General features: G+C 44.7%; 1 protein-coding gene across 1 annotated transcript in view; it reads left to right on the forward strand.

Moving 5' to 3' along the window:
* LOC100332501 (sterile alpha motif domain-containing protein 3) overlaps window positions 1-21,215 on the forward strand; it is a 191,790-nt gene extending 170,575 nt beyond the window's left edge. Inside the window, exon 6 of the mRNA XM_073929790.1 lies at window positions 20,815-21,215. The gene's annotated coding sequence lies outside the window, so the exon portion shown is untranslated. The remainder of the gene's footprint in view (window positions 1-20,814) is intronic.
* The last annotated feature ends 2,461 nt before the right edge of the window (window positions 21,216-23,676 follow it).

Raw genomic sequence — 23,676 nt, forward strand, 5'->3', positions numbered from 1 at the left:
CGGTAAAGCGCGCGATGCGCGCTGAAATAAGCACACTATATGCATATGTCGAATTAAGTTCCCCTTCGGTTGGGGAACTTCAGTGCCATAGAGTGGATTGATTGAAATCCACGAATGGGAGGATTCAGTTCAGAACCCGCTTGTCTGAAAGAGTATTGAACGAGCCAATGAATGCAATGAATTGGCAGCGCAAGCTTGCACAGGTGTACTTCATTGCTAATTATCCCAGCATATAAGCACACCTGGAGCGAGCAAACGCCATCCTTTTCGCTTCAGAGACTTTCTGATCGAGTCGATGAGGGTTCCTCCTGCTGTGACCAGCGATTCTGAGAGAACAAGAGCATTCTCCTGGTCCAGAGTGTGTACACGCAGCGGCAGACGGTCGAGCTGGGTTTCTCCCTTGCCTGGCGTTCTTTGGGTCCGGTCCTCCAGAGCGGTGCGTATAAAGTTGCAAACTTCACAGAAAGAGCAACACAGTCGTGCAGCACGTCCTTTTCAGGACGGCGCTCCGACTGTGCGATCTGGATGCGGTGGTTTCCTGTCCTCGGATGATGGGCACGGGCACTGCGTTACATGTCTGGGGGGTCCAGCATGTTAATGCACTGCTCGCAGGCAGTTCATGTCGTCATTGCGATGCCATGACTGTTGCGCAGTAAAGATCGCGGCTAGCCTTTGCAAAAGGGCGAACCACCCCAGTTGTCCCCTGCTCTGCAGCGGGCACTCGGGCAGATCTGAGGGTTTCAGCGAGAGATAATCCGACGCCCAGGGGCCCGCGGACCTCCCGCTCCTCTAAGCACTCCATCCAAGCTTCGGGCAGGAGAAGCGATCCGTCTAACAGATGGTAGCCCTTACGCCCGATGACACCGAAGACCAGACGTCCACCGCGGCATCGGAGGGTGGGCTTTCATTGTCCGATGATGATCCAGACCCGCTCGCCCCCTTTGGGCTGGTGAGCGCTGTCACTACAGATCCTGAAACGGACATGTTAGCCGTGCTTTCCCGGGCTGCTTCGGCCTTGGGTTGGAGATGGTTTATCCCCCACCTCGGCGGCCGGACCAACTAGAGGGGCGTTCCCTTCTTCCCGGAGGTGCACAGTAGGCTCACGCGGTCTTGAAAAGCACTTTTTTCTGCTTGTGCTGTGTGTCCCTCCACCCTCACCACTCTTGACGGTGGAACAGCCAGGGGGTATGTGGCGATTCCTCAGGTTGAGTGCGCGATGGCGGTCAATCCGCGCAGCGCCTCTTCTTGGCGGGGTCCGCCTCGTCTCCCATCCAAAGCCTGTAAGTTATCTGCCTCCCTCGGAGCTAGAGCTTACATAGAGCCTTGCATGCGATAGCCACCTACCAGCGCTACCTAGCGCAGGCGCTGGCCGAGCTGCACGAGGGTGGGTCCAACCCAGGCTTACGAGCTTCGCACCGCCGCCGACTTAGCTCTTCGGACTACTGAGTCCGCTGCGTGTGCGTTGGGGAGGACGATGTCCACATTAGTGATCCAGGAGCGCCACCCCTGGCTGATATGCGCGAAGTCGTCAAAGTCCGCTTTCTTGACTTTCCCCATATCCCAAGCAATGTTCGGCCACACCGTCTGTGAATTTACCCAGGAATTCAAGGCGGTGAGAGAGCAGTTGATGGGTGATGTCTTATCGGCGGTCCGTAGCCCGCTCCGCCCGCCGTGCCATTCATACCTGCTCCTCGCCAAATGCGCCCGCCTACGAGAGCTGCTGTCCTCCTGGCGAAGGATGCAATCGAGCCGCTCCCTCCAGCCGAGATGGAGAGCGGGTTTTACAGCCCACACTTCATCGTGCCCAAAAAGAGCAGTGGGTCACGGCCAATCCTAGATCTGCGCGTTTTGAACCGCTGTCTGCTCAAGCTGCCGTTCAGAAAGCTCACGCAGAAGCGCATACTCCGGTGCGTTCGTCCTCTGGGTTGGTCTGCAGCATTAGACCTGATTGACGCGTATTTCCATGTCTCCACTCTTCCTCGCCACCGTCAGTTTCTGCGGTTTGCGTTTGAAGGTCGAGCTTGGCAATACAAAGCCCTCCCCGCGGGCTCTCTCTGTCTGTAGCACCCTTCGGCTCGCGGGCATCTGCATACTCAATTTCTTGACGACTGGCTGATTTTTGCCCTCTCTCCGAGCAATTGATTATGCACAGAGACAAAGTGCTCCGGCACTTCCACCTGTTGGGGTTTCAGGTCAACGGAGAAAAGAGCAAACTCGCAACCGTGCAGAGGATCTCTTCTCTCGGGCTGGAGCTGGACTCGGTCACCATGGCAGCGCGCCTCTCCGGAGAGCGCGCTCAGCTGATGCTGTACTGTCTGAGAGAGCTCGACAGTAAAATAGTGGTCCCACTGAAACTATTTCAGAGGCTCCTGGGGCATATGGCATCCGCAGCCGCTTCATGCCGCTCGGATTACTCTATATGAGACCACTTCAGCGCTGGCTTCACGATCGAGTCCCCAGACGCGCATGGCACGCGCGCGCTCACCGAGTCTCTGTTACTGTGCTGTGTCGCCGCGCCCTCAGCCCTTGGAGCGACCCCTCGTTCCTACAGGCCTGGGTGTCTCTAGAACAGGCGTCCAGTCTTGTTGTTGTTTCAGCAGATGCTTCCAACACGGGCTGGGGGGCTGTGCGTTGGGGGCATGCGGCTGCGGACCTGTGGAAGGTACCCAGTTGCATTGGCATATCGCCTGGAGCTGTTGGCAGTGTTCCTCGCTCTCCACCATTTTTTTTCCGGTGCTGGAGCGGCAACACGTGCTGGTCAGGACGGACAGTACGGCGGCGGTGGCGTATATCAGCCGTATGGGGGGGTATGCGCTCTCGCCGCATGTCTCAGCTCGCCTGCCGTCTGCTCCTCTGGAGTCATCCGCGGCTGAAATCGCTGCACGCCATTCATATTCAGGCAAGCTCAACCGTGCAGCCGATGCGCTCTCACGGCAGCTTTACGTCCTGGAGAATAGAGACTCCACCCCGAGTCTGTTCAGCTGATATGGGCGCGATTCGGGGAGGCCCAGATCGATTTGTTGCTTCCCCCGAGATTGCTCATTGCCAGTTGTTCTTTCCCTGACCGAGTGCTCTCGGCACGGATGCACTGGCTTACAGCTGGCCTCGGGGCATGCGCAAATACGCGTTTCCCCCAGTGAGCATGCTATCGCAGTTACTGTGCAAGGTCAGGGAGGACGAGGAACAGGTTGCTGGTTGCGCCCCTCTGGCTCAACTGGACCTGGATGTCAGAGCTCTCCCTTGCGATAGCCCTCCCCTGGCAGTCCCTTCGAGAGAGCACCTACTCTCTCAGGGACAGGGCACCATCTGGCACCCTCGCCGATCTTTGGAGGTCCTTAGACGCGAGGAAGACTTAGGTAACCTCCGATTGCGGTGGCTAATACGTCACTTGGGCTAGAGCCCCCTCCCCGAGCGCGCCTATGCCCTAAAGTGGAGTCTATTCACTGAATGGTGTGTCTCTCGCAGAGAAGACCCCCGTAATTTGCCAGATCAGCGTTGTGCTTTCTTTACGCCGAGAGAAGCTGGAGAGCAGGCTGTCGCCCTCCACACTCAAGGTTACGTGGCTGCCATCTCCGCTCTCATGACGCGGTGGCTGGCAGCACCGTGGGAACGCATAACCTCATCATCTGGTTCCTCAGGGGCGCTAAGCGAATTAATCCACCCTTCCCCCCTCTCATGCCCTCTTAGGATCTCGCCCTCGCTACACAAGCGCGTCAGATCCCTTCGATCCTCGACTCAGTATCTTTCTGTCCCTGAAGACAGCTCTGCTGGTCGCGTTGATATCGATTAGAGGGTCGGGGACCCGGAGGCATTTTTCGGTCAGTGACTCGTGCCTGTAATTGGGCTGGCTTTCTCTTACGTCCTGAGACCCTGCCCGCGATATGTGCCCAAGGTTCCTACCACTCCGTTTTAATACGAGGTAGTGAGCCTGCAAGCGCTGCCCTCGGAGGAGGCAGATCCAGCCCTTCTTTATTGTCCAGTTCGCGTTTTGCGTATTATAAGTTCCCACTAGATTGTGGATGCCTTCTTTCGCTATCAGAGCCGAGGTGAGCCGTGTCCCCCGAGAGTGTGTGCACACTCCACTCTGAGCTTCGCATCCTCTCGAGCGCGTGCACGCGGCGCCTCTCTAACAGACATCTGTAGAGCTGCGGGCTGGGTGACACCCAACACATTTGCAAGGTTTTACAATCTGCGAGTGGAGCCGGTTTCCTCAAGGGTATTAGGTAACCCTTGGTGATTGAGGAAACCATTCGGTAGGGTGTTGAAACACGCTTGCTGCGCCATTCTCTCTAACACGGAGGTACGTGCGCCTTTTTATCTGTCAGTAAAGTTCCCCGTCAGGTGAGCCCTGCAGATTCTTCCGTGGCCCCCAGCACTGACTCAGCGGAGGAGTCACTTGCTGGCCCACTATGTTGTAGGTCTGCCCGCTGGTCAGCCCGCGTTTAGGGTAAAGGTGCCTGCTATGCGTGATCCCCACTAGGCGATCCCATATGCTTATTCCGCCACGGTTAAGTCCCCCCCCCCTGGGCGGACCCGTGTCTTCCCTCTCCGCTAACCACTCTTTGCTATGCATACTCCCCCTTTTTAGGGCTAGTCCATATGTAAATTCTGACATCTATCCCCCCTTGGGTAACGAATGGCCTCCGCAGCGTCCTCCCTATCGGGATTGCACGCTTCCCAACGTACTGTTGTATTTTCCGAAAATTATCTAGATGCTCACAACTTCCCAAAAAATATATCTAAATCCGTAAGACTTCTGTTGAAGTAGGATAAATTAGGGCCAGGGACACGTTGGAGGACCGCGCCTCCTATGATGTGGGTGCGTCACGCTTGCTTGACTATCCCCTCATCGGGGGCGTTGGTAAGGTGCAGTCATTATGGCGCTTTCCATACTTCTCCCATTCGTGGATTTCAATCAATCCACTCTATGGCACTGAAGTTCCCCAACCGAAGGGGAACGTTCGAGGTTACAGAAGTAACCCTTCGTTCCCCGAGGAGGGGAACGGAAGTGCCATACTCTGTCGCCATAATGACTGTCCCTTAGCTGTTTGAAAGTCTCTTCAGCTTAAAAGGATGGCGTTTGCTCGCTCCAGGTGTGCTTATATGCTGGGATAATTGGGAATGAAGTACACCTGTGCAAGCTTACGCTGCCAATTCATTGCATTCATTGGCCCATTCAATACTCTTTCAGACAAGCGGCTTCTGAACCGAATCCTCCCATTTATGGATTTCAATCAAGCCACTCTATGGCACTTCCGTTCCCCTCCTCGGGGAACGAAGGGTTACTTCTGTAACCTCGAACGTTCTCTTTATTTCTTTAATCAAGATTTTTCCATTAGAGGAATTACAGTTTTTAATAGCTTAGTCCTTATAAACGATCACTTTATAAAATACACAATTTCCAGATCAAGCCTAATGAAGAATAATAAACTATATATTTTATATAATCCATGAATATTAAAAAACAATATACATTTAAAGTAATGGAACATTATATGTTAGAAAATTTTAGGCTTTTTTTAGGCTAAATAAAGGTGATTTTTCGGAGCTGTTCAGCACGTGCGTCAAAGAAAAGACATGACAATCTCAATAAAAACTTATTTACAATATCTAAATGTCACGAAATGGGGAATGATCACAAAAAACGCAAAAATCCATGTGCAGCAATTTATTAACAAAAAGACAAAGGTATCCAAAAAGACAGATTTCCAAGAGACAAAGGTTTCCAAATCTTGCACAGAACTATAAGCAAGATACAAAAACTAGATGACCAGACGAAGGCACTGGCAAAAATCCAAAAACAGGTAAATACAAGGACAGGGTAGGAGTGTTAACAAAAACGAAAACAAACAGGAATACAAGAATAATCGTAATAGAAAAAAAAAACTAGATAACCAGACAAACATACCAAACATGAGGAACTAACAAAATCTGAGGCAACTAAAACAGAGAACAAGAGGGTTTATAAAGACAGGACTAAATTAACAAACACAAAACAGCTGTAACATAACACAATCAGGAATATAAAGGATTATTGGAAATGAAGTGAAACTACAAAACAAACTAGTGCCCTCAAGGGTCCAAACTAGGGCACTGCAACAGGTGTGACACTAAAAGGATATAAAACATCTAACATGCATATCCATTCTCAACGAGTTTCTGTGTTCTGCATCCTTCACAGACCGAGTTCTTATTCCGAGGTAATCTGTAAATATTATAATATTATATAAGAGTCTGTAAAGGCTGTTCTGGCACATTCTTAATTAAATGTGAAACTAATCGGCGCAATGGATGATTTGTCATTTAGAGTAAATACAGTTATACCACACGATATGGAACTATGAATAATTCACTTTAAGTTTATATTATTATTATATTAAACAAACAAACCAGTTTGTGTTTTGGCACTGCATGCAGCATATTGTGGATCTTATTTTGAAGCATTGCACTTCAAATATTATTCTTTCTTTTTATTTTTATTGTATTTTTAATATTTTTAATTATACAAAACAAAATTGGTTCTAAACAGATACATTTTCCTATAGGCAATGATGAAGTGTATATTATTCTAGATTGTGTCTAGAAAGATTGTGTCTTCTAATTCAGTAGTGTAGCCATAAAAGAGACTGTGCATCAGAAATACTGGGTGCCTTATTTATTGTCAAAATAATGTGCAAAAAAATAAATGAACAAATTACTTATCACTAACCTTATATGTGAAATAAGCAGGGCCCGCTGTAGCACTTTCTCAAGAAGAGCAAATGTCAAATTATTAGCGCAACGCACATGCAGAGAGCTCATCTGTTTGTCGGAACTACTAGGCACTATTTATTATCAATTATAATGTATTTAATTAGTTAATTTAAAATGTATTTTATTATTTCAGCAATAATTGTTGAGTGAAAGAATGCGCTAGAAATATGCATTGCGGCTTACTTTATTGTACAGGCTTATTGCACAGGCTTATTTGAATTAGTAAGGTTACGTGTAAATGTTATTTAAAATATTTCGCATAGCCTGCCATGTAGCCTACAATAACATTCATTCATTTGCTTAGTCCCTTTATTAATCCGGGGTCGCCACAGTGAAATGAAACGCCAACTTATCCAGCAAGTTTTTACGCAGCGGATGCCCTTCCAGCCGCAACCCATCTCTGGGAAACATCCACAAAAACATGTACATACACACTACAGAAAATTTAGCCCACTCAATTCACCTGTACCACATGTCTTTGGACTGTGGGGGAAACTGCACCCGGAGAAAACGTCAAAGTAGGCGTTTCCCATGCGAAGGCAGGGAGAACATGCAAAAACTCCACACAGAAACGCCAACTGAGCCGAGGTTTGAACCAGCGACCTTCTTGCTGTGAGGCAACAGCACTACCCACTGCGCCACTGCCTCGCCCTGCCTACAATAACAATAAAAACAAATTACAAAAAATAATAAGACAGGCCTACTTTGGTGTTGCAATAAAATAGTATTAATTATCAAATAAATAATTACAATATATAATTAAAATGGGAAGAAATAAAATAAAAACAAATGGTACCTTTTGTTTTTATAGCAGGGCCCAGTGTGTTCTTATTTTGGTTCTGCTAACAATTATTAAAAAGAAAAAAAAAACTTTAAATTATTATTTTTATTATAAAGCCCTTGCTCTGAAACAATCATGTAAACCAGGTGCTGCTCGGAAAAGGTTATCTTTGCTCAGCATCAGGTGCACAGCAGCAAGAAGCTTGACAGTGAACTATGACCTTATTTTAAAGACAAATGTCTAAGAATTCTGCTAATTTACGTTTTTATTTAAGTTATACATACGAAATGAATGTAAGCCTGCTAACTGTGTGTGGTTCAAATGATAGAATATGTAAACTTAGTTCATATATAATTAAATAATAATAATTAAAAGCCTGCGTGCAAGGCTTTTATTTTGAGGGCGACGTCACAAGCTCAGATTTGGTTGACCAATTAGAGAAAAGTGGGTGTTTCAGCGCCGCCTACATGTGTAAAATGAATTTTAAAGTCGTTTATCCGTTTTCCTACCCTAAACCAAAAAACGAAAATCCAGCCAAAATCTTGTTTTTTTCCTTTTCTCGTGACCAAAGGAAAAACGGCCGTTTTACCCATTTCCTTTATTCCGTTTGAAAATGGAAAACAGATGAACAAAACACGGACCCCTCTGTGGTCTGAGAGCGTTTCCTTTTGTCCCTGGTTGGCCTTCTGTTGGTGAGCTGTTTTTTTTTTTTTTTTTGTAGCTCTTAGCTAGTTTTAAGTGATCGTCTTAACAACTGCTTTGATCATTAGGAAGGTGTATGTGTGTGCGCACGAAGTGACAGGTGCCGTTCACAAAATCTGCTCTAGCCTGGGTGAGTTGGTGGTTTTTAGTGTTTTTCGTTAGTTTTAAGTAATAATTTAAAGGATGCTTTTATTATTAGGAAAGTGTGTGTGTGTGTGTGTTTGTGAAGAGGTGAGCGTTGTTCACAAAGTCTGTTCTAGCCTATTAAACTCATCCAGGAGGTAAGAAATTTGTTTGGATTTTAAAGAAGGGTTCGTTAATTTTTTAAAAAAAACCTTTCTTTCTCTTAAATTTGTATTTTTAGGAGGTGCGGCTTGAAGGTGCTAGCTGTTGTTTCCCCGCATTTATTTGCGGCTGTCTTTCTAAAACCTCTCATCTGCTGTGACTGCTCCTCGCGGACATTCCTTTTTAATTGCTATGGTGACCTTGTTTTCATGTACTGTATTTTGCTCTTGATCTACCATCCATGTTTAACGTTATCCTATACGATTCATTGTGAATTCTATGTCCTGTGTTTTTTTTTTTTTGTTTGGTTTTTTTTTGTGCAGTTTGTTTCCTGTGAGTATTTTAGGCTGTTTATATCCACAGGTGGGCGGATGAGCTGTAATATTGATGCTGAATTGAAGGGGGGTTTGTTGAATTGTATGGGTGTGATTTGTCACTTGCTTTAATAATTTGTATACACTGACTTGCTTTGTTTGCTGAGTGTCCCCCTGTCTGTTAGTGTCATTTATTGCAGTCCCTTTGCACCTAAGGTATTTAATAGGTAACTATGAGAGCATTTTAAAATTGTTTTAAGGTTTTGTATGCCATGGTGAATTTAATAAATTTTGTATTACGTTTGTAAGTCACGTCTCTGTCTTTAATCAAAAACGAACCAGCAGGGTCCTTCATATTGTTGTAACTTTTGTGTTAATCAAACGAGTGTTTTTTTTTTTTTTACATAGATGTTCCTGGGTAGTAACCTAGGTGGCGTAGTCGGGTTTTATTAAATTATCTTTATAGCCAAGGGTTACATAAACAATGATCTATTCATTTAGAAAATGGGAATTTAATTGCTATTTCTTGTGAAGTAGATTAATCATTTATAAGTTTTAATCAACTTATAACAGCTAGGCAGGGGAATCTGTATTTCAGTGACATTTTCTCGTGAGGCAAACAATACAATTCATTTGATTATAGTAGGATTTATTGACTAGTCAGACAGATACCGAACAACGCACAAACATACATTAAACATAGAACAAAGGTAAAACCACGTGGAGATATCGGGTCTATACAGGTCTATCGAGCATGTAACAACAAAGAGAAATAGTAAAGCGAGAAAATAGATTTCAGATATAAAAGTGACAAAACTTTCAGTTCCACACGCACCATTAAGGAACACCTTTTTTGATAAAAGGATAACTAAAAATACCTGGACTTTCATGTCTGGAGGTCTCTCTCTTTATGCTAGTCTCTCTTCCTTCAGGATGGAAAATCCTTTGATGTCCTTCTTGATGCGTTGAGTTTGTAATACAGTTCTGAGCAACGCGATTGCAAACTTTAAACTGAGTTTACTTTGCCGGAAAATAAGGAAAGCGTGGCAGGAAAAGTCCATGCGGCGTAGAAGAGCCGCGTGGACTTTTCAAAAGGGCCACCTTTTGATGGGTTCTTTGTTCGGACTACTCTGCTCAGATGTTGGGGGTCAGCCTGGTTATACCTGCGGGTCAAGTGACAACCCATTCAGCATTCTCGACCAATGATTTCAGGACAAAGTTTGAGCGCGAAACTTCCTTTATCTTGAGGCTGCTCGTATGCAAATTTGAGTGTCCGCCCAAAGCATGCGGAGAGGCATTTAATGCAGGGGATTAAAGAAAGGAAGCAATGCGAGTTATGATCTTGCTCTATGCATCATGTGTTGTAAAATGTCAGCAGAAGCCCATCGGTACCAAACATGCGGGGTTTAAAAGTAAATCAACATAATTTTTCACATCCTCACATTATTTATGCTTTAAAAAGGCCTAAAAGTGCGAATTTGTATAAACTATGAGGAATGGTACACATTACAAAAGTTAAGTGTAATTAAACAAGAGATTTGGGTTCTAAATGTCTTTGTTTAAATAAAAAAAAAACTTTTTCTTTTGTGAGGAAAGGGCTGATAGATGTTTGTTTTTTTCCTCTTTTATTATCTGCCATGTTCTTTTGAAGTCGGCAGAGAGTGGTTTTTAGGACCGTTCTGTGAAGTGTCCCAAACTCGTTACTTGTCAGCAGGAGTTTTTTTAGGCCAGACTTTTCGTCACAGAGTGATCTAAATTGCCCTGGAAATTGAAACCAGACCGTTTTCATGGAATGTTGAACGGAATGTTTACCTCCAGCATATATGTTACAATATATATGTTACCAGTTATGTTACAAGAGGATAGCCAGGCAAGCGTGAGCCCTCTTGCATCAAAGAGAGGCGCGGTCCTTAAACGTGGTCCCTGGCCCTTACTTATTCCACTTCAACAGAAGTTTTACGGATTTAGATATATTTTTTGGTCGCAAGCTTCTAGATAATTCTTGGAAAATACGACAGTACGTTGGGAAAGCATGCAGTCCCTATAGGAAGGACGATGTGGAGGCCATCCGCTACCCAAAGGGGAGATATGATGGCAAAAATACATATGGACTAGCCCTGAGAAGGGGGCTCACCTAACGGGGAACTTTACAGACGGATAAAAAAGCGCACATATCTCGGTGTTAGGGAGAATGGCGCAGCAAGCGTGTTTCAACACCTTAGCCGAGTTGTTTCCTCAATCACCAAGGGTTACCTAATACCCTTGAGGAAACCAGCTCCACTCGCAGATTGTAAAACCTTGCAAATGCATTAGGTGTCGCCCAGCCCGCAGCTCTACAGATGTCTGTTAGAGAGGTTACGTGTGCACGCGCCCAAGAGGATGCGATGCTCCGAGTGGAGTGCACACACACTCACGGGGGACACAGCTTGCCTTGGCTCTGATAAGCGAGAGAGATGGCATACACTATCCAGTAGGCCAACTTTTGTTTCGATACAGCATTTCCTTGCTGCCGACAGCCATAACAGACGAAGAGCTGCTTAGATGATCTAAAGCTCTGAGTGCAGTCCAGATAATACGCAAAGCGCGAACTGGAAAGTATGAAAGGGGCTGGGTCTGCCTCCTCTGGGGGCAGCGCTTTCAGGCTCACTACCTGGTATTAAAAAGGTGTGGTAGGAACCTTGGGTACATATCCCTAGCGGGGTCTCAGGAACGTGAGAGTAAGCCAGCCCAAATTACAGGCACGAGTCACTGACCGAAAAATGACTCTATGTCCCGACCCTCTAATCGATATCAACGCGACCTGCAGAGCTGTCTTCAGGGACAGGAATCCTAAAGATACTGAGTCGATGATCGAAGGGATCTGACACAGGCTCGTGAGAACGAGGACGAGATCCTAAGAGGGCATGAGAGGGGGGCAGGGTGGATTAATTCGCCTAGCGCCTCTGAGGAACTGGATGATGAGGTTATGCCTTCCCTCGGTGCTGCCAGCCGCGTAACCTTGAGTGTGGAGGGCGACAGCCTGCTCTCCAGCTTCTCTTGGAGTAAAGATAGCACAACGCTGATCTGGCAATTTTCCAGGGTCTTCTCTGCGAGAGACGCACCATTTAGTGGATAGACTCCACTTCAGGGCAAAGGCGCGCTGGAGGAGGGGGCTGTAGCCTGAGTGATGGTATTAACCACCGCAATCGGTAGGTTACCTAAGTCTTACTCGCGTCTAAGGACCCCCGTGGAGGTTCCAAAGATTGGGGCTAGGGTGCCAGATGGTGCCCTGTCCCTGAGAGAGGAGGTGCTCTCTCAAAGGAATCTGCCAGGGAGGGCCATCTTGAGGAGGGAGAGCTTTGACATCCAGGTCCGGTTGGGCCAGAGGGGTGCAACCAGCAACCTGTTCCTCGTCCTCCCTGACCTTGCACAGTAACTGCACGAGCAAGCTCACTGGAGTAAGTGCATATTTGCAGGGAAAAAAACAACTGCCAATGAGCGTGCTCGGGAAAAGCAAACAGATCAATCTGGGCTTCCCCGAATTGCGCCCATATCAGCTAAACAGACTCGGGGTGGAGTCTCCATTCTCCGAAATGTAAGGCTGCCGTAAGAGCACATCGGCTGCACGGTTGAGCTTGCCTGGAATGTGAATGGCGCGCAGCAATTTCAGCCGCGGATGACTCCAGAGGAGCAGACGGCGGGCAAGCTGAGACATGTTCAGCCATGTCTCAACTCAGACTGTTCAGCATCAGCTGAGCGTGCTCTCCGAAAAGGCGCGCCGCCATGGTGACCGAGTCCAGCTCCAGCCCGAGAAAAGAGATCCTCTGCACGGGGGCGAGTTTGCTTTTTTCTCGGTTAACCTGAAACCTCAAGGTGCCGGAGCACTTTGTCTCCGTGCATAATCAATTGCTCCCAAGAGTGGGCTAAAACCGGCCAATCGTCGCGATAAATGAGTATGCGGATGCCCGCAAGCCGAAGGGGCGCTAAGGCACCCTCCGCGAGCTTGGTGAGGACCCGCGGAGACAGAGAGAGCCCAAAGGGGAGGACTTTGTATTGCCAAGCTCGACCTTCAAATGCAAACCGCAGGAAACTGACGGTGGCGTGGAAGAATGGAGACATGGAAATACACGTCCTTCAGGTCTATTGCTGCAAACCAATCCAGAGGACAAACGCACCAGAAAATGCACTTCTGTGTGAGCATTCTAAACGGCAGCTTGTGCAGACAGCGGTTCAAAACGCGCAGATCTAGGATTGGTTGTGACCCACCGCTCTTTTTGTGCACGATGAAGTGTGGGCCGTAAAACCCGCTCTCCATCTTGGCTGGAGGGACCGGCTCGATTGCATCCTTCGCCAGGAGGACAGCAATCTCCTCTAGCAAGATAGGGGCGGACAGGGGGCTGCCCCTGGTGAATACACACCCGTAAACTTGGGGGGCCGTTTCGCGAACTAAATCGCATAACCGAGTCTGATTGTGCGTATGAGCCAACGTGAAGGGCTGACCCGCACTAACCAGGCAGGCAGAACTCTTGCTAATGGAGTCATCGCTACAATCTTTGATGTACTAGCAGTGGGGCAGTGCGGAGTGGGTGTGCTGATCCGGGAAGCGCGAGGGTCCCGCGGAAGAGCTGGAGGCGAGAGATTTGCTCTCACTCCGCACCCAAACTCCGGAGGGGAGGCTCGAGGGGAGGGAGAAAGGAGACCGTCCTCCCAGTGCTCGTGCTGGCAGATTTTGGGTTGTCACATCCGGGGAAGTTGAAAAGTGCTCTTTCATTGATGTATTTATGGCAGTAAAAAGTGCCGTTGGAAATGGGGCCCCGCCCTCCAGCAGGGAAAGAGCAAGTTCCCTCTTCTCCAGATAGTGGTGCTCTGGGCAGGAGGGGGTGCCTGCTTTCAAGGTGCTTGACGCGTTCGTTTTGTTTTTGCAATGGATGGTATGGTGGGCAGAGCGGGCTTACGGTCCCGCCAATAGGTGACATTACCCATCGCCTCAGACTGCTCTCTCACCGCCTCGAATTCCTGGGTGAATTCACAGACGGTGTAGCCGAACAGGCCAGCTTGGGATATGGGGGAGTCAAGAAAGCGGACTTTGTCGACTTTGCGCATATCAGCCAAGTTAAGCTAGAGGTGGCGCTCCTGGACCACTAATGTGGACATCGTCCTCCCCAACGCACACGCAGCGAACTTAGTGGTCCGAAGAGCATAGTCTAATGCGGTGCGAAGCTCACAAGCCTGGGTTGGACCCACCCATGTGCAGCTCGGCCTGTGTATGCGCTTGGTAGCACTGGTAGGTGGCCATCGCGTGTAAGGCGTAAGCAGCCTGGCTTGCAGCCATGTAAGCTCTAGCTCAGAGGGAGGCAAAAAACTTACAGACTTTGGACGGGAGACGAGGTGGACCCCGCCAAGAAGAGGCGCCATGCGGACAAAGATTGACCCCAATCGTGCGCTCAACCTGCACATACCCCATGGCCGCTCCACCGTTAAGAGTGGTGAGGGCGGAGGGACACGCAGCACGGGCAGATAGTGCCCTCCAAGACTGCATGAACCTACTGTGCACCTCCGGGAAGAAGGGGACGAGAGGCTTCATAGGGTTAGCCCTCTGGTCCTCTATGTAGCACCCATCTAGTCGGTCCGGCCGCAGAGCTGGGGGATAAACCATCTCCAACCCACAGCCGAAGCAGCCCGGGAAAGCACGGCTAACATGTCCGTTTCAGGATCCGTCTTGACAGCGCTCACCTGCCCGGAGGGGGCGAGCGGATCTGGATCATCATCAGACAATGAAAGCCCACCCTCCGATGCCGCGGTGGACATCTGGTTTCCGGTGTCGTCGAGCCTAAGGGCTACCATCTGGTTAGACGGATCGCTTCCCCCGCCCGAAGCTTGGATGGACCGCTTGGAGTAGCGGGAGGTCCGCGGGCCTGTGGGTGACGGATTATCTCTCGCTGAAACACTCAGATCTGCCCGAGTGCCCGCTGCAGTGCAGGGGACAGCTGGGGTGGTTTGCCCTTTTGCAAAGGCTAACCGCGATCTTAACTGTGCAACAGTCATGGCATCGCAATGACAACATGAACTGTCCGCGAGCAGCGCATTAACATGCTGGACCCCCAGGCATGCAACACAGTGCCCATGCCCATCTTCCGGGGACAGGAAACCACCACATCCAGAAACGCACTTTCGGAGAGCCATTCTGAAAAGGACATGTTGCATGACTGTGTTGCTCTTTTAGTGAAGTTGCAACTTTATACCCACCGCTCTGGAGGACGGACCCAAAGAACGCCAGGCAAGGGAGAAACCCAGCTCGACCGTCTGCCGCTGCGTGTACACACTCTGGACCGGGAGAATGCTCTCGTCTCACAGTAGGAGGAACTCTCATTGACTCTCTCAGAAGGCTGTAATAGTCTCTGTAGCGAAAAGGATGGCGTTTCCTTGCTTTCCCTGTCCTTATATGCGGAGCTAATTGGCAATAAGTTCCAGGTGCTCAAGCTTATGCTGCCAACTCATTTGGCATTTCATTGGCCCATTATATTCATTGTAAATAGAAAATTTATTGACATCTGCTGATTTCTTTAATTTTGTTGTACATTTTGTTGTATATTTGTTTGCTGCCAAAACAATAACATTTATTTAAGAAAAATGTATTTGCTTTCTAATTTAATAACACTTAAGAATACTGATTAATTTTATTAACACTACAATAACTTTAAATGACACACCATTAATGTGTATGCAGCATAATGCTGTGAGTTGTAACACTACAATACAGTAAGTAGCTGTAAGCGGTTTCCAGTTAGTTACCACTACTGCTCTATTACAGGAATTAACTGACAACACTCTTGCCAGCTACTCACTGTAATGGTTCAGCTACAGTAATTAACTGACAACACTGTTGCTAGCTACTCACTGTAATGGTTCAGTTACAGTAATTCACTGGCAACAGTGTTGCCAGTATTATACTGTAAAAAAAAGCCTGGTAAGGTTTAACAGTGTACTTTTTTCATTATGATTAGTGTTTATATAAAATTTAATTATTTTATTTGTTTGTGAAATAGGCATAGGTAGCAACCAATAACATCGTAATTCTACATGCAGTGCTTCTGTAAGATGTTGATCCGCTTTAAATTTTCACAAATATGCTTTATTTCATTTATAAAACAGCATACTTAACATCACAGACAGATCATCTTTAAAACCAAATTCCAAAAAGGTTATAGGGTTTTGAAAGTGAAAGCAAACTTCATCCTGCAGCACTATTCATGAAAGTACGCTTGGTCGCTAAATTCAAATGGAAAAGCATAAAACGTTTGTACATGCATTCAAATCGGGCGCCTTCTGTGTTCATCGTGCTCTAGAATGAGCATTCAAGAGTTCACACTTAGCTGATGATTAATTTTAAAAGCTTGTTTGGCATGCTGTCCCGGGAGAGAGCCCTGAGCTCATGAGATCCTCGAGCCCAGGGCTCCCTCCCGTTGCAAGGCGGGAGGGGAGTTTGAGCTCAGGTAGATCTCGAGAACTCCCCTGCTGTAGCAAGTGAATGCTCTTGAAATTAACTACGAACTAGAAGAGTGTCTATGTTTCCAATTTGGATTGTTCAATTGACTTAATTGCAAGTTTTTAGGCGGTGGGAGGAAACCGGGGAACCCGGGGGAAACCCACGTGAGCACGGGGAGAAGTGCAAACTCCACACAGAAATGTCTGCTAGTTTTGGTAAAGCCAGGAACCAGAGACATTCTTGCTGTGAGGCGACAGTGCTACGCACTGGGCCACCGTGTCACCCGTCTAAGAAGGAGGAGTAGGGGAGGAAGGGGGGACTCTTTAAAACGAAGATAGCAATGAAATGAACCCCAGGGTATTTTTAGTAGTTTAGGAGTCATCTGATTTGATCGTAGTGAATTAGATAATGCGGGTCAGCTGCTAGCAATCATAAGCACGTGATCCTCTCGAAATTTGTTTATACATAAACTTCACTTATAACTAGTATTTATCTGCTTCCGTCAGGGGGTTTAAAAAACAGACTTAACTCTAGTAGGGCCAATGAGAGTCAAAGAATAGAATGTATTGGAGTTGACTCCCCATCCCTGCAATAAATACAGCTACAATTAAACATTGCTCCATTGTGTTACAAAAGGCCTTCTAAGGATCAGGACACCCTGGAGAACTTTTTTTTTTAACAGATGTGTGTGTGTGTGTGTGTGTGTGTGTGTTGAGCATCAGTTAAGACAATGTTAGCACCTGTCCGCTTTAATTGTGGAGAAAACTGGACAATTTTGAGCTTTTGTCAGCTAATTTCAGCTTCCGGGTTTAAAATGATTTTTGGGGCGGGATCTAAATCAGTGACGTAGCGCAGTACTGCAAGTGCAATGATGACACGTCGGTTTCTCATTATTATTCATAGTGGAGTTTTCTTATCCTATAAGAAGAGCCGGCTGCTTAATTATTCATGAGAGCACATGCTTTCCGAAGGCAAGGCAGACCTGCCAGTTTCAAGCAAGCTGTGAGACACGGACCCATGGCACGCAGTAGCCGTTCATGAAGGCTCGTATGTGTTTGTTTCAATGATCCACGGGGTTTGTTGCATGTTTTTTCCCCGCGATCTTGTCAGGGCCGATCATACAGCAAAGCTTTTATCAGGAGTTCGTTCACATTCAGACACATAACCGTGCTGCTGTGTTTGCCTAAATCCTCTATATTACCAGCAGGGCTAATGGTTAAAATAGGCAGGTCAGGAGAACTGCTTCACTGAGTCTGCATTCAGATCTATAATTTAGAACCGGGGATCAAGAGAGAAACCTCATGAACACACTTATCTTTATAATTATATAAATTGTCGTTATGTGTATATGAACTTACAAATAACAAATGTAGCAGGGCAATAAATTACTGTTTATTTCTTTGCATTTTAACTTTGTGAACTATAAACTCATGCGTTTCCTCACGGTTTGTGTCTCATTTTGTGAGCTGACAACAACAGTTGTTCGCTCCCCTTCCCTTCTGCTGGCCACGCCCACTCCTGCCCTATGCTCGCAGAGCTCCACGCCCATTAATCATGCATCTTTTAAAAAAATTCTGAAGTAGACTTTAACCGAAAGTGGGGGGTGTCATGGTCCTTTAAGTGAATCAATGTCTGTAAAAAAAATCCAATATTTAGTGAAACAAAACATCTAGCTTTAGGTGGACCACAACTTGAATAACATCTCCAAAATGCTGCACAAAATACTTATGCTATGTCCCACGTCATATGCAGAGTCGTTAATGTATTTTTGTAGGTGGCAGTCTGGCAGAAACTGGATGTTTTGCTTTCCAAAGTTTTAAATATTAATATTTTTCCTTATTAGCAACTAATCAAAACCATGTATAGAGCTTGGGAACATCTACATTACGGCGAGTTGTGGTTGGCCATGTTTTAGGACAAACACAGGAGCACTCAATGTAAACAGATGCAAATCACAACAGAAAAACAACCGTTTTATACTAATATCTTTTGAAAAACAACCCTCAGAATAAAATGGTTATTAGTGGCACCCCTGTTCAGGAGTATGTTTCCCAAACAACGACGTAACTCGCAGCTGAACTATCATAGTACGATGCATTGGTTAGGAAAAGAATGATGTAGTGATGAGTGTTTCCCAAAACCTGTAGTTTCTCTGTCGCAGATCCATCGTTTGAACCACGTTAATTATAAAGTAAATTGCTCGTAATGATGCTCTAAACAGGGTGGAGTAATAACTGCTTTAGAGAAAAAAATATTTATATAATTTCTTTTCCATAATTTCTTTGTGCAAATGATATTGTTTTACACAAACACACATTTGAAAAAATGTCAATATTAGTTTTGGTAAAAACATGCACTAGTTCACCATAATAATTGAAATATATGGAAATGGCACATATAGACCCTGTGTTTCCTTTAACCTATGTTTCCTATGATAATTATTATATATTCTTTTAAGATTTAGTTTTGGCCTTTATTAGATAGGGCAGTATTTAGACAGGAAGTGAAGTTGGAGAGAGAGGGAAATGACTTTAGGCCGGGATTTGAAGACAGGGTGCCCTGACATGCTATTGCACCATATGTCGATGCGCTAACCACTAGGCTATTGCGCCAACTATGATTATCATTATTAAGTAGGATATTGTTTATTTATTATTTTCTTTTAAAAAGTCTACTTTTACAATTTGACACATCCAAAACACTGCAGAAATGTTCTAACCAACAGGCCCATCTCATATACAATGCAGATACTTAATAAATAACCTACTATAAATTAAAAGCATTAACATCTGCTATGTTTTTTGTTTTCACAAGCTTTGTAGATGTAAATTCCGCTTTTAATTAGGTCACCTATAGACCAATTACCATGTTTATAAACATTCAGGATGCGCGCGCAGGGAGGTGGCAGAAAGCAATTCAGACACATTTACTTTCTCCTTAATATAGAGAGCCCTAGCATTTACAGCGAGGGAATGACATCAGATGCGGTGCAGTTTGTTATTGTCTTAGACATAAAATATATATTACTTACACATTATATATATTATTTACATAATGCTTACAGCATATTATAACAGCTCGTCACCCAGTGACAAGCACAGTGATTCAGAAAAATTAACGTTAAAGTGAGCGGCGTTCATCTGACAGCTCCATTTACGATAAAACCCTCCCAATGAATATTGGATAATGACCAAGCATTCAGCCCGAAATACACAATCTCTTTGAAGCTCTGAGTGATTTTACAAGAGAGAAGTTAAAGGTCTACAAGTCTTTGGATGCCAACAATGTTGTTCTTTGAGGTCATGTGCAATAAATATTGCTCCATGATGACCAGATTCAAGAGCTAAACACCGAGATTCCGCCTAGCAAAGACAAGGAAACAAGACGGAGCTAACGTTTTACAAAGCCTGGGTAATTAATCACCAACACGCAAAACGACTGCATTCTGACAGTGAACTTCACCTGTACGGCAGGGTATGTGAACCTACACATAAGGGTAAAGTTGGTTTTATATTCACACATTCAGACTTTCTCTTTAATATAATTTCATAAAAATATTATTTGCAAACTCTAAATAGCGAAATCATATTAGCAAAAGCCAATGACTATCAAAGTACAATATTGTTCACATTCAAATAAACAGTGTTAATGTTGTTTTCAAGTCACACTTACAGGTTATTTCATACCGAATATTCAAAGTGCCGTGGTAAACAATATAGGGAGTGTGTCACAAGTTGTCAGTGAATGAATGTGTGAATATAGAACTAATTTTACCTTGATAAACGTAACTTTCACGTTTCATTTTTAGCATTCAGTGTCAGCTGTTTAATTAACAATGTAACTGTTTTTGCTGATATAATTTCTGCAATCAAAAACGAGTGATGTGTATGATTCAGCATAGTGTGAACTGACCTGATATGACATGAGAACTGCAGAGTCCAGCATTTCTAATTAGCTTCTCACTTCATTCAGCTCCCATTTAGCCAAAGACGTCTGCAGTCGGTATTAAAGCAGTGTGTGGTGTATGGTAAAAGTTAGGTTTTCTATTTTTGGACTCGAATTTGGCATCCTACCGCACATTGCATTCCCATTGCAGCCTGTCTGTTTTTTGCAACCGTTGACCCATGTGACGTCATGTGTGACGTGGGATGGTAATTGGTCTATAGCTTTTGTCTTGTGATCAAAATTATATCAATGTTTTCCAAGTGCACTGCGAAGGGAGCACAATTGTAAACATGGAGATCCCTAAAACTGTAAAAATTACTTTGAAAGCAATTTACACCTAGGAGAAATGACTTTAATGCTTTTTTTATTTTTAATCATTCCAAGTTTAAATGTTAAGGCTCCTACACACCAGGATGCATTTTGTTTGCATTTATCGTCAGCGTTTTACAAGATGTTTTTCCGCATTCAAACCCAATCGATTTTCACTGGCGTCAAGCAGAAGATTATGCAAAATCACTCCTTGTCGTTTGATGGCGCTACACAACTTTAAGCTTCCACCACAGAAGAAGAGGAAGAGAGGAAGTTCACACATTTGTTTGTTAAAGTTATTGGTGACTCGATCAAGCATAGATGGTTCAAGTAGCAGCTCCAGCTCTAGCGATAAAGAAATGATTATTGTTCACAGAGCAATAAGCAGCTCCACGTTCCTATAGCCTCTGGGCATCTTCTTCAACGTGCGCTCGCATTGAGTTTTGCGCTTGAGCGCCACCAAGTGCTGTTAACTGTAACTTCAGCAGCTCCGTGCACGTGAACAAAAGTGGCAACCTGATTGGTGGAGAAGGTTTTAACATGGCACGTCAATAAAAAAAAAAAAAAAAATGAGCATGAGTCATTTTTTTCTTACATGACTCTTGCGCCTGCCGTTTTGCGCGTTGGTGTGCACGATCACATTGACCCCCTGTATATAGTCACTAGGCGCTAAATGTTGACGGAAAACGTCTTGGTGTTCTAAATGAATAGGGCATAGGGGGGATAAGGGGCAATAAAACAGAGGCAGGAACAGCTCCAGAGGTGTAGTTGCAAGTGCAAGTTTACGACACAGTTTGTGAATGTTTGCCTGAACGATGGATTTGGGAAGCGGCAAATCATTGAACTTTGTTTGTAACGACACAATTTGCGACCTTAGTTGGCTAATGATGGTTTAGAGAAATGCACCCCAGACAGACACTGACACAAACACAAGAAGTTATGGTGTTAATTTGTTTCTTTTAATGACAGCAGTAAATAACTGAACAGTTATTTGAACTGTACAACTGTACAAGCAAAAAAATTGCATTAATTTATTTCTTTTTTACCTACAAAATGTGCAGCTTTTGTCAATGCAGTGTATCTTTCTGGGCTTCTGGATGAAAATTTCCAGATGGCAAGGAAATTAAATGGAATGGAAAGTCAAAAATGTCTGGCCCATTTATTGAGATTCGCTTCCAGGCTGCAAGACTGTCTTCTTGCAGCCTTTTGTGAATGTTTCTCTTGACCGAATGCTGTTGTAAAAAGTATTTATTACACTGTTCATGGTTGGATAGTCCATCTCACAGTTTACACTGCTGACTGGGACTGTGAGGTCAATAAAAGCTATTTTAAACTTCAAAATAGAAAACTATACTTTTAAAAACTAGAAAGTGCTACAGTTTGTCTCAAGTGCTATTAGCACACAAGTACACTACTAGTACATTGATATTTAGTATACTCAAGAAATATACTTTTACACTTGAACTTTTCTTAAATATACTTAAAAAATTAAGTATCAAGTATTTTTAACTAAGAGTGTATTAACTGACTTACTTTCCAAGGCCAGTTTTGTACAGCCACTGTGACAGCCAAGTTGGGTCAAAGCCTATCATCCATTGATGACTAGACTTTTTCTGCCTGTTAAGGACATGCTGATTTAAATCTTCTGAGAAACTATCAGTCCTGTCAGATGTGGTGCATACCCTCGTTGCAGAAATTTGTAAACGTGCGACCATGTAGAAACAATATTACATATGGCTATTTGGCTTTTTTTTTTATACAATTAATGCCTAGTTCATACTGCATGATTTTAGCCCCAATTTTGACTCACCTACAGGTTTTGAGAAATCACAGGCAAATCAGTGCTCATGCACTCGAGTAACAATCACACAATGTGAACTATCAATGACACGATCTGAACGATTCACTGAGTCGTAGATGCCTGTGAGATTTTTGGCATGCTTAATATCTGGATCTGTCGATGATTCAAATCATGCCGTTTGAAATGAGTTTTGACTGAAAATAACATTGGTGATAGCCTACAGCCAATAAGAGAGCAGCATTCACGTGCGTGTGTGTGTGTGTGTGTGTGTGTGTGTGTACCTGCCAATGTACCTGCAGGCCAGCCAGCGGGAGGTTGAGGGAGAAGTTAAAAGCGCTCATTTTTCGGTTTATTTGGACCCAAGAAATGGAGGTTTGACAGGAGCACCCGTGTCTGATGTTTCAAACAGAAAGTTTAAAAAGAAAGTTGAGGAGAAATCGCTAATTCTCTTCTAACCCACACTGTTAGACCTTACCGGGTTTTTTTTACAGTAGAATACTGGCAACACTGTTGCCAGCCACTCACTGTAAAAGTTCGGTTACAGTAAGTAACTGGCAACAGTGTTGCAAGTTAATTACTGTAACTGATCCATTACAGTGAGTGGCTGGCAACAGTGTTGCCAGTTATTTACTGTAACCAACCATTACAGTGAGTAGCTGGCAACAGTGTTGCCAGTTAATTACTGTAATAGAGCAGCAGTGGTAACTAACTGGAAACTGTGTACAGTTAATTACTGTATTGTAGTGTTACAACTCACAGCATTATACTGCATACACATTAATAGTATATCATATATAGTTATTGTAGTTTTACTAAAATTAATCAATATTCTTAGCTGTTAATTAAAAATAGAAGGCATAACATTTTTCAGACAAATTTTTTTCATCGTTTTGGCACCAAACAAATAAATAACAAAAAGTATAACAAAATTAAGAAATCAGCAGATATAAATATTGTCTTGCATATTAAAGGTCTGCACAGTAAGGCTGCGGTCACATTAACCTTTGAGCATTCCAAATTCTGTCATACTGCACTGCGAAATTGGAATTAAACAAAGCGAGTATTGGAATTAAACAAAATAATTAGAGATTGAAAAAGCAAGCCAGAGAGGTCATGTTTTGATCTTTGATTGGTATCAAGCAATCACATGATGTGATTTTGCATGTCAGTGGTCTCCAAGCTTGAACTTTCCAATGCTGCGAATTATGAAATTTGTCGCATGAGCTTTCATTCCAGGTCAGCAGTACTCACATGCATATGAATGGAAGTCTATAGGGAGAAAAGTGCAGTGTGACCAGGACTTTAAGCTGTAACTCTAATT

This window comes from Danio rerio, chromosome 18 (assembly GCF_049306965.1).
Source record: "Danio rerio strain Tuebingen ecotype United States chromosome 18, GRCz12tu, whole genome shotgun sequence".
Lineage (NCBI taxonomy): Eukaryota > Metazoa > Chordata > Actinopteri > Cypriniformes > Danionidae > Danio > Danio rerio.